Source organism: Vombatus ursinus, unplaced genomic scaffold, assembly GCF_900497805.2.
Source record: "Vombatus ursinus unplaced genomic scaffold, bare-nosed wombat genome assembly UNPS02014959.1, whole genome shotgun sequence".
Taxonomy (NCBI): Eukaryota; Metazoa; Chordata; class Mammalia; order Diprotodontia; family Vombatidae; genus Vombatus; species Vombatus ursinus.
Window position 1 is genome coordinate 16,605,787 of NW_020954737.1, and position 12,426 is coordinate 16,618,212.

At 36.7% G+C, this 12,426-nt stretch overlaps 1 protein-coding gene across 2 annotated transcripts in view; it reads right to left on the reverse strand.

Annotated features, from left to right (window-relative positions):
- The window catches only part of NMNAT3 (nicotinamide nucleotide adenylyltransferase 3), a 132,950-nt gene that overhangs the window by 74,155 nt on the left and 46,369 nt on the right, over nt 1-12,426 (reverse strand). Inside the window, exon 1 of one of the 2 annotated variants that reach the window (XM_027845236.1) lies at nt 4,335-4,536. The exons of the other annotated variant lie outside the window; for it this stretch is intronic. The gene's annotated coding sequence lies outside the window, so the exon portion shown is untranslated. Of the gene's footprint in view, nt 1-4,334; nt 4,537-12,426 lie in introns of those variants that run through there. 2 annotated transcript variants of the gene reach the window in all.

A 12,426-nucleotide genomic window follows, 5' to 3' on the forward strand; every position in this document is an offset into this window, starting at 1 on the left:
GACCTGGATGAAGATCCAGCACAAGAGACAGAAAATAAATGGTCAAATAAATTGAAGGGTAAGGAGAGAACAGTGTCATGAAAACTTAGAAAGAAGAGAAATATTGCACCGGCCCTGGAGTCAGGAGGACCTGAGTTCAAATCTGACCTCAGACCAAACACTTGTCACTAACTAGCTGTGTGACCCTGGGCAAGTCAGTTAATCCCAATTGCCTAAAAAAAAAAAAAGAAGAAGAGGAAGAAGAAGAAGAAGAAGAAGAGAATATTAAGGAAAAGAGGGTGCTCAACAGTGTCAAAGACTGGAGGCAGGTCAGGAAAGATTTGGCAACAGAAGCTATGTGACCCTTGGCAAGTCACTTGACTTGTTTTGTGTGTTTTAGTTTCCTCAAGTGCAAAATGGCGATAATAATAGCACCTACCTCACAGGGTTGATATAAGGATAAAATGAGACAATACTTTGCAAAGTGCTTGGTACAGTGTCTGGCACAGAACAGGTGAAAATCATTCCCTTTCTTCAAGCTCCACCTCAACACCCAATATCTACTTAATGAAACTTTCCAGGATTCCTTTACTGAGGGACTCTCTCCCTTCTTGAATTTATTATGGCACTTTGTCTAGGAATCTCTTTTGTAATTATTATTGAATTTGCATTACAATTATTTGTGTATATATGCTAACTCCAATAATAGATTGTAAACTCTTTAAGGATAGAGACTCCATCTATTTGTATCTCTTGTGCCCAGTAACGTCCTATACATAGCAGATACTTAATGAATATTTAATCAAATTTAAATATGTAGAAGGTTTACTTAACTGAGGTTTCAGTTTATAAGGCATTCCAAAGAATGCCATGCAGTCTAATAGAACTTAATCGACAAATATTTATCTAACAACTATAATGTACAAAGCCCTGTATAAGGTTTAATGAAGTATCTAGAGATCAGTCTTACCTCTCAAAGTGCTGATAATTTAGTTGAAAAGATTAGCCATACATATATGAATGATAATATTTCATATTACCATAGTGCTTCAATGTTTACAAAATATATTCCCCACAATAATCCAAAGTCTGAATCATGGTAAATATCCAGATTTAGGTGTTAGATAGGAAGTAAGAAAGAGGAAGATAGAGGAAGAAGAGCCAGGAGAAAAAAAAATAATAGTACAGTGTTATAAGACCCAAGACAAAAAGGAGTTTCAAAATAAAGAGACTAGTGAACTGGTGATTAGCTGGTTTTCTAGAATATCTTCATTTCTGGTCCTCTCTACCAGAATGGATAATAGAGAAATGACTGAATTTCTTGGGATTGTTTTCTCTTTTTAAGTAACTGTGACTCTGAAGGATCTGGTAAAAGATAACCTCCAAGTTATCCTCTCTTTATCTCTTGTTGGTCCATAGTCGTTTATATGATGCTTCCCCCAACAGATTGTGAGCTCACCTTTCCTTATACCCCCAGCACTTAGTATGGTACCTGGCACATTGTAAGTGCTTCATAAATGCTTGCTGACTTGAATTGGAGAAAAACATATGAATGCAGACACCTTTCCATTGTCTACACTTCTGTTAGAACCAAGACTCATTTTTATTGAATTTAACAGAGGTCAATCTCTTCCAAAGCCCTTACCCAAAAGTTAATAAAATAAGAGAGTTCCTTAAAGGAACAGTACAAGTATTTTTAAAGACTAGCTGCCACAGTCAAAGTGTTTCAAGGAAGCAGAGAGATTGTACAAATTAGTTGCTCTTGTAACTCCTAAGGAGGGAAAACAACAACAGCAGCCCCAATAAGAAGTAATAGAGAACTAGAATATAAATAATCAATAAGAAATGGGCTAAGATAGAAACTCTTGAAATCTGTTTTCAAATGATCTTTATTTAATCATTTTCCCTGGCTTTAAGATAAGCATACCAGGAGAAAGCCACTCAAATACAAATTAAGAGTCTACATTTTATCTAGAAATGGAGATTTAATTACTAGGACTTCTCTTTGGTAAGGAACATAATCCCCACTTCTAACTGTTCTTTAAGTTATGAATTGATGATCGTGTTTCTTGAACAGCTTATTATATTCATGAGCAAGTTCACAAGTTTCAGTATAAGCAGTTAAGCGTTAAAATTACATTCGATAAAAAATATTTATTAATCACCTTCTATTTAGACAACATTGTGCTAGGTACTGAGGGAGATAAAAAGTTCAGGAAAGACATGGTCCCTCCCCTTGTGGGCCTTAGCAAAGAATACCCAAACACAGATAAATAAAAAGTAAAATACTATATAAACACCTTAGACTGTTTGAAAACAAACTTATAGGAGTCTAAGGATAAGACATATTACCAATAGAGGGTTTAGCATAAACACCAAGAAATAGTATTTTAACTGTGTTTTAAAGAATGGGTAAGAATTCAACAAAGAAGAGGTTAGAGGATATTCCAGGCAGAAATGAGAATGTAAATAGCATAATGCAGGAGACAGAACATACAACTTCAGTTGTTTGTGAAGTAACGTGAAATAATGGTAGAAATTCAGGATGACATCAGATTATAGAGGATCTTGAATACAAGGAAAGGAGTCTGAAATTTACTTAGCAAGCAACTAGGAGTCAATAAAGGTTTATTTCAGCAGAAGGGGGACATAACCAAATCTATGCATAAAAAGATCATTCTGGCAGTGTTGATTCATATGAACAAAAATAAGACTGCCAGGTATGGAATACACCTAAAATGGTGTGGTAAGAATATATACTATCCCAAACTAATTTTGTGTCTGTTTTCTCTGTCAAGGGGGATAATCTTTGAACTGGAAAGAAAAAAAAAATGCATAACAGGAACTTAACAATACCCAAGATAGTTAATGAGATATAACAACCTAAATGTCCTTGAGGTAATCATTTGGCTCTGGTGGACTACATCTTTCATTCAACTTCATCATGGTAAAGAAGTGGTTCATTTTAGAACATTGTTTTTGAAAATCTTCTGTTCCCTACTAATATTCTCATCAGTATTTGAAGGGAGGTAAGGAGGATACTGGAGATATGGAAAAATATTAGACCTTATTAATACTGAAAAAAGGTGACTAATAGATTATCAACAACTACTAACCTATATACCTACTTTCCCACATACATTATACAAGATGAAGTTTACTAGGAAAAAATGTTAAATTTTATATGGGTTAAAAAAAATCAATAGCACAAGTATACATTAGAAGAGGAATAGCTACACAACAATTCATCTGAAAAAGATCAGGAGTTTAAGTGGATTACAAACTCAGTATGTGCCAATTGTGTGACTAGGTAGCCAAAAAAATAAACACAAAAAAAAAACTAATTTGATCCTAGGCTGCATTAAGAAAAGCACAGTGTCTAGGACTAGGGAGATAATCTATCTATACATTGTCCTAATGAGATCACAACTGAAGTACAGTATTTAGTTATGGGTGCCACATTTTAAGAAAGACATTAATGAACTGGAGAGATCAAGAACAAATGAACAAGATGGTGTACATTCAGAGGAAGACAGACTGAAGGAACTCACCATGCTTAACCTGGAAAAGAAGAGATTTAGAAGGGTCAAAATGGCCATCTTCAAGCATCTGAATTGCTACCATATAAAAGAGAGGCTAGACCTGTGCTGCTTGGCTCCAAAGGGCACTGGGAGGAAGTGGCGAAGAAGGAAATTTAGACTTCATATAAAGAATGAATTCCTAACAATTAGAACTATCTCAAAGCAGAATAGACTGTCAAGAAGGTAAGGTTCCCCCTAAGTAGAGATTTTGGAGCAATGATTGGACAATTACTTGTTGGGTATTGGGTATGTTTTAGAGATTCTTATTCGTTGATGGGTTGAGCTAGATGGACTACAGGGTTCCTTCTACTTTTGAGATGATGTGATTTTGGTATAAAGGTTAGATTGGAATGAATGAATGAATGAATGAAAAGCATTTATTAAATGCTTACTATTCACTGAGCACTGAAGATACAAATACAAAAGCAAAGTATCTCTTGCCCTCCAGGAAATTATATTCTAATAGGGCAAAATAACAAGAGGTGCAGAAGACCTGTTCTTCTGAAGAAGGAAAAAATGAGAGGCAACATGGCATAGTAGATTGAGTGCTGAATGACCCTGGAGCTAGGAAGACCTATGTTCAAATCCTGCTTCTGACACTTACTAGCTGTATGACCCTGTATAACTCATTTAGTCTGTCTGAGCCTCAATTTTCTCATCTGTAAAAATAAAGCTTGGATTAGATGGCTTCTAAGGTTCTTTCCAGTTCTAAATCTCTGATCCTATAGTCACATCCAACTGGGAGGCTCAGGAAAAGCATCTTGCAGGTGATACCTGAGTTATATCTTGAAGGCTAGGTAGGATTTCAGCAAGCAAAGATGGGGCAGGATGGTATTCTAGGCACAGGACTGTTGTTCTTCATCCTTTGTTTCAAGGAGGTCCAATGACATCATGGAGCTATGTCTTGACTTGCACGTGAACCGGATTTAAGAAAGGCAGATTGCACAAAGTCCTCAGCTTCACTCTCTCTTCCAGAGTCATCAAAGTCCAGTTGAAGGACAAAAGTCAAGATGACTGGCAATGGCCCAGGATACAGTGGATGACCTAGGGATAGTATGGAACAATGTGGGCAAAGATATGGAGAAGGTGAAGTACAGGGGATGCATACTAGCAAACCCTCAGCAAGAAAAGTGGGGTGGTGTCAGATTATAGAGCATATTTGTATAGTAACTGAAAATTTAAGCAGACAATTAATCAGGTACATCTTTAATAATAAACATAATTGTCATTGTGCTGCATGAAAACAAGGAATAAATAGCAAGAAGCTTCACTTAAATGATAATTACTAATCCTTTTATACAAACAAAATGTTTCCTTTTTTTCCCCTTCAGCTCCCCAGAACCTATAATTGGTGTCATTTTCAAGTTTTCATCAATAACTCATTTTCTTTTGTTTTGTTTTGTTTTTTATTTTGGGGGGCGGGGGGCCTAGGCAATGGGGTTAAGTGACTGGTCACACAGCTAGTAAGTGTTATGTGTCTGAGGCCAGATTTGAACTCAGGTCTTCCTGAATCCAGGGCCGGTGCTCTATCCACTGCACCACTTAGCTGCCCCTCATCAATAACTCATAAAGCTGAATGTGCATCTTGGCCATTCATATAAACATCAATATTCTCACTTTCAAAGAAAAAAGTTTTAGTGGTGGTTTCTGTACCACTGCATTCCCCTCTCTTCAAAATGGCCCAGGACTAAAGTGCCATGCTCTCTTCTCTAATTCTCTTCTTCATTACTCTGATCTGTCCACTCATTCATCTAAAGTGGGTCCACAGATAGTATGACCAGCTACCCTCTGCTACTGCTTTAAGAGATCTGTTTTAGAAGGATTTCAAGCTATGGATGATCTGGCTGGAGTTAACCGCATACTTGTGTGGATATGGATGAGGGAAAGGCATTAAAGTGGCACCACTGGGAAGCCAATAGGGAAGGTGGTCCTCCATCCCAATCAACTTCTAAGAATAAGATTTCTAGATGCTGAAGTCACATGTGGCTCACCTTTGCCAGGAGAAAAATGGTGAGAGTCTGGGGAGGATCACAGATTCCTAGATTTAGGGATTCAAAGGTCCTTACATACCATTTAGTCAAACGTCATTTTATGTATGAGAAAAATGAGGTTCCAAAGGTTAAATGACTTCTCCAAGTTTTGTTGTCATTCAGTTGTGTCCCACTGTCTGTGACCCCATTTGGGGTTTTCTTGGCAAAAATACTGGAGTTGGTTTTCCACTTCCTTCTCCAGCTCGTTTTACAGACGAAGAAACTGAGGAAAACAGATTTAAGTGACTTGCCCAGGGTCATATAGCTAGTAAGTGCCTGAAGCCAGATAAGAAGAGGAGTTTTCCTTACTCTGGGCCTAGTACTCTATCTACTGGGACTGCCCCCTTCTATCTTCCTATCTATCTGCCCCCTTCTCCAAGGTTACATAGGTTAAGTACCAGTTCCAGAACTCAAACTCACTTCCTCTGTATCTAAATTCATCGTTCATTCCACTATACCATGATGCCTCTTTAAAAACCAGATTGTCCTTTGTAACCCTGCCTTCTATCTTTCATTGATCAAGGCCAGCTTACCTTCACAGCCTTAGGAGGAGTAGTTGTAGTATAATTTAAGTGGACTCAGGAAATTCTCTTTAGCCCCTCGGATATTTCCCCCATATGCTTACTGATGGTTCAAATCCCTTTAATGGAACAATGTAATTTGTTCCATAATTACAGAGTAAGGTTTAAGATGCAAATGTCTCCTACATAGAATAAATTGATTGAAATCGGTACTATTAAAAAAAGTGGCTGCTCTTGGGTTCTTTCCTGTTTTAAAAAAGAAGAGGGGAGGGAGAAGTAGGAGAGTCACTACTTTGTCTAAGAATGGCCCCATGTACTTTTGACTGTGAAAGAACAATGAAAACTGGATTTAAAAATTTTTTAAATTTAATTTAATTTTACTGTATAATATAGCTTTTTGGGAACACTAGTGATATCTGAGATGCCAGCTTGGGGTCAGTGACTTCAGTCTCCTTTTTCCTGGTCTACTTAAGGAAAGAATCTTTTATACCTTATGTGACAAATATGTTTGCAAGTGAAAAATAAGAATTTGACCAGTACCACACTTGCATTATATTTCCTCTCCAACAAGTCAGGATTTCTTGACTTTGATAACTATATGTGATTCCAGAAGTCTCCCCTCCTAGACTTCTTGGAATCTATAACTCCCTTCAAGGCTCAGCTCAAATGCCAACTCCTCAAAGGGATCTTCCTAATTCTCTCAGTTATTAGTATCATTCCTCACTCCAGCAATTACTTTGCATTTATTTTGCATGTTTTGTGTATTTATTTATCTCTGTATGTTTTATCATTTATATGTTTTATCATTCTCCCCTCCCTTCCTTAAACCAGGCACTGTTTCTCTTTTGGTTATTGTATTCGCAGAGGCTAGTACATATTAAACACTTAATAAATGCTTGTGGAATAAGTTAATACACAAAGTAGATTATCTGGTTCAACTGTTTCCAAAAAATAAAGTGTGTCTGGATGAATATGGATATCTGTTTATCATAGTATGGATAGAAATTCATGCAGATTGCAGACTACCAAATATCAGTTAAGAGAAATTAAGGGAAATATCTTTTTATCCTTAAAAAGCAAACTACTCAGCAAAGAAGAAAGAAAAAGGGAGGGGACGAGGGAGAGGACAGAGAGACAGAGAGAGAGAGAGAAAGAGGGAAGGAAGGAGGAAGGGAGGGAGGAATGGAAAGGAAGAAAGAAGGAAAGAAAAACTCACAGGCCATGTAGGCTGCCAGAAACAACAGCATTTTCTTTTCTTTTTCTTTTTTTTAGGCAATTGGGGTTAAGTGACTTGCCCAAGGTCACACAGCTAGTAAGTGTCAAGTGTTTGGTCTGAGCCTGGACTTGAACTCAGGTCCTCCTGACTTCAGGGCCGGTGCTCTATCCCCACTGTGCCACCTAGCTGCTCCAACAGCATTTTCATTCTTCCTACTTGCCTGCTTCTATCAGAGGTCATATCAAAAGTAGTGAATCTGAAATTCAGAACACATGACAAAGTTAAGGAGCATAAAGTTGTAAGAGACTAAAGCAAAGCAATAGGTTAAGCATCTGAACAGATAAGCAGGAAGATCAATATGATGTACCAGCACACAGGAGACTATAAGCTGACCTAGAAACTGAGGCAAGCTCAGTCAGGATCTTCTTAAAACACTTCCTAGTAAGAAAAGAACTAATCATCTACAAAACCAGCTTCTGCTTCCAACTTCTCTCATTTTGTTAATGGGAATGATTTAATAACTTAATCAATTTAAGTACCATGGAATTAAACCTTAATCACTTTTGACTCATTCCTTTTTCTTATGCTGCTAGTGATTCATTGTTAATAAACATTTATTAAGCACCTATTATGTGCCAGGCACTTTGTTCAGTACTGAGGATAAAGAGAAAGGCAAAAGAAAGTCCCTGTCCTCACAATGTAATAGGGAAGACAATATGCAACCAACTATGTACAAACAAACTGCAGGATAATCATCAGACAAAAGGTGCTAGAAATAAGAGGGATTGGGAAAGGCTTCCTGTTGAGGTGGAATTTTACCTAGGACTTGAAGGAAGCCAGGAAGACAGGAGGCAGAATTGAGGGGAGAGAGAATTTCAGGCATGGGGGGCAGCCAGTGAAAATAACCCAAAGTTGAGAGATTGAGTGTCTTGCTTCTGGATCACAAAGTATTTGGAGGTGGGGAAGGGTATAATGTATAAGAAGACTGGAAAAGCAGGAGAGGAAGATAGGTTATGAAGGGCTGTGAATACCAAACAGGATTTTATATTTGATCCTGAAGGTGACTGGGAGCCACTGGAGTTTACTGAGAAGGAGGTACAAAATATGCTTTAAAAAGAATACACTGCCAACCATTTTAGAGAGCAATTTGGAACTATGTGCAAAGGGCTATAAAAATATGCATACCCTTTGACCCAGCAATAGCACTTCTAGGTCTGTATCCCAAAGAGATCGTACAAATGGGAAAAGGACCCACATGTACAAAAATATTCATAGCAGCTCTTTTTGTGGTGGCAAAGAATTGGAAATTGAGAGGATGCACATCAATTGGGGAATGGCTGAGCAAGTTGTGGTATATGACTGCAATGGAATACTATGCTATCCACATCTAGAGAAAGAACTACGGAGTCTGAATGCAGATGGAAGCATACTATTTGCTCTCTTTTTCTTTTGCTGTTTTGTTTTGTTTCTTCTTTCTCATGGTTCCTCCCATTAGTTCTAATTCTTCTTTACATCATGACTAATGTGAAAATATGCTTAATATGAATGTCTAAGTAGAGCCTATATCAGATTGCACGTTGTCTTGGAGAGAGGGAGGAGAGGAAGGAGGAGAAAATTTAAAACTCAAAATCTTTTGGAAGTGAATGTTGAAAACTAAAAATAAATAAATAAATTATATATATATATATATATTTAAAGCAAAATAGTCTAGAAAGCATGCATGGGAGGATCTTTAAGGCAGTTCTTTAAAGCAGTTCAGAGATTTATGGTTGCTTGTGTGTAAATAAATATAAGATTCTGGTCTCTCTTAGTATTAGCTGGCAGAAAGACTTCCTTCAATATCAGCTCCAGGTGCTGAGCTGAATTGCTGGCTAAACATGTAGAGTTCTACAAAACAAGGAGCTCAGATTGAGGGTTCTGATTCACTTCACCCTACAGAGATTTCCATTAATCATTTTATTTGAAAAAAAAACAAACAAACAAACAAAAAAATAAATCGAATAAGACATCAATGAACTCTATGAAAAAATCCCCAGGGCCAGATGGGTTTACAAGCGAATTCTACGAAACATTTAAAGAACAATTCTAATACTATACAAACTGTTTAGAAAAATAGGTGAAGAAAGAGTTCTACCAAATTCCTTTCGTGACACAAATATGGTGCTGATGTCTAAACCAGGAAGAGCAAAAACAGAGAAAGAAAACTATAGATCAATTTCCCTACTACCGATGCAAAAATTTTAAATAAAATACTAGCCAGGAGATCACAGCAATATATCACAAAGATCATACACTATGACCAGGTGGCATTTATAACAGGAATGAAAGGCTGATTCAGTATTAGGAAATCTACCAACATAATTGACCATATCAATAACAACAAAAATTATATGATTACTTCAATAGATGCAGAAAAAGTTTTTGATAAAATACAACACTTATTCCTATTAAAAATACTTTTAGAAAGCATAAAAATAAATGGAACCTTTCTTAAAATTATAAGTAGCATATATATTTAAAATCATCAACAAGCATTATCTGCAATGGAGATAAGCTACAAGTTTTCCTAATAATATGAGAGGTGGAGCAAGGATGCTCATTATCACCACTATTATTCAATATTATACTACCAATGTTAGCTATAGCAATAAGAGAAGAAAAAGGAATTGAAGTATCAGAATATATAACGAGGAAACAAAACTATCATTCTTTGCAGATGATATGATGGTACACTTAAAGAATCCTGGAGAATCAACTAAAAAACTAGTTGAAATAATGAACAACTTTAGCAAAGTTGCAGGCTATAAAATAAACCCACATAAATCATTAGCATTTCTATATATTACCAACAAAATCCAGCAGCAAGAGATAAAAAGAGAAATTCCATTTAAAATAACTGTAGACAACATAAAACACTTGGGAGTTCACCTGTCAAGACAAACCCAGGAACTATATGAACACAATTACTAAACACTTTTCATGCAAATAAAGTCAGATCTAAACAATTGGAAAAATATCAATTGTTCATGGAAAGGACAAGCCAATGTAATAAAAATGACAATTTTACCAAAATTAATTTACTTATTCAATGCTATACCAATCAAACTACCAAAAAGTTATTTTATAAAACTAGAAAAAATAATAATAACATCTGGAAGAATAAAAGGTTAAGAATATCAAGGGAATTAATGGAAAAAAATGTGAAGGAAGGTGGCCTAGCCATACTAGATCTCAAATTGTATTACAAAGCTGTAATCATCAAAACTATCTGGTACTGGAAGAAGAAATAGAGTGGTGGATCAGTGGAACAGATTAGGTACACAAGACATGGTAGTAAGTATCAAATACTAGTAGTAATCTAGTGTTTGATAAACCAAAGACTTTTGGGACAAGAACTCACTATTTGACAAAAACTGCTGGGAAAACTAGACAACAGTATGGCAGAAACTAGGTATAGACCAACATTTTATAACGTATACCAAAATAAGGTCAGAATGGGTACATGATTTAAAATTGGGACACTAATACACAATTTGTGGAGTTGGAAAGTGATTCAACCATTCTGGAGAACAATTTGGAACTATGACAAAAGGCAATCAAACTCTGCATACCCTTTGATCCAGCAATGCCACTAGTAGGTCCGTATCCCAAAGAGTTTTTTTTTAAAGGGGAAAAGGACCTATTTGTACAAAAATATTTATGGCAGCTCTTTTTGTGGTGGCAAAGAACTGGAAACTGAGGAGATGTCCATCAATTGGGGAATGGCTGAACAAGTTGTGGTATATGAATATAATGGAATATTATTGTGCTATAAAAAATGATGAGCAGGCAGATTTCAGAAAAACCTGGAAAGACTTATATGAACTGATGCAAAGTGAAGTGAACAGAACCAGGAGAATGTTATACGCAAATAACAGCAATATTATATGATGACCAACTGTGAATAACTTAGCTATTTTCAGCAATACAATGATCCAAGACAATTCCAAAGGACTTACGATGATAAATGTTATCCACATCCAGAGAAACAACTGATAGAGTCTGAATGCAGATCAAAGCGTACAATTTTTTCCTTTATTTTGTTGTGTGGCTTTTTTCTTTTGGTCTGTTTCTTTCACAACAGGACTAATATTCAAATATGCACAAATTGCACATATATCACCTATATCAAATTGCTTACCATTTTAGGGAGAGGGGAGGGAAGGAGAAAATTTGGAACTCAAAATTTTTTAAAATGAATGTTAAAAATTGTCTTTACATGCAATTGGGAAAAAATAAAATACTATTTTTTAAAAAAAAGAAGAATACATTGACAGCTGAATGGAGGTTGGATCAGAGTGGGGAGACACTTGTAGCTGGGAGACCTACCAGCAGGTTATTATTGCAATAGTCCAGGCATGAGGTGATGAAGGCCTTTCGCAGGATGGTGGCAGTGTCAGAGGAGAGAAGGGGCATATAGGAGAGATGTTGCAAAGGTAAAACTGACAGGCCTTGGCAACAGATTGGATATGGAAGTTAACTGAGAGGGAAGAGCCAAGGACGACCCTTAGATTCTGAGCCTAGAGGACTGGGAGAATGAGGGTACCCTCAACAATAATAAAGAAGTTTGGAAGAGGGGAGGGTTTTGGAGGAGAAAGATCATGAGTTCATTTTAGGACACATTAAGTTTAATATGCATAAAGGACATCCATTTTGAGATGTCCAATAGGCTGGTGGACATGTAAGAGTGGAGGTCAGCAAAGAGGTGAGGGCTGGTTAAGTAGGTATGAGAATCATAAGCACGGAGATAATAGCTGAATCTATAGGAGAAGAGAAAAGGGTCCAAGAGAGAGCCCTGTGGGGCATCCAAAGTTAGGGGACATGACCTGGATGAAGACCTGAAAAAGGGGAATAAGGAGTAGCCAAACAGGTAGCATTGAGTCTACCAAGTCCTGTCCACTTTTGCTTCCCAATGTCCCTCACACTCATCTATATCTTTCCAAGTCTAATGCCATTAGATCCTTGCTACTTCGTAGTCGAACTAGTGCAACAACCTCCCAAAATGTTTTGGAAAATCTCTTCCTATATTATCCTGCCCCTTCTAATCTTTTCTACACACT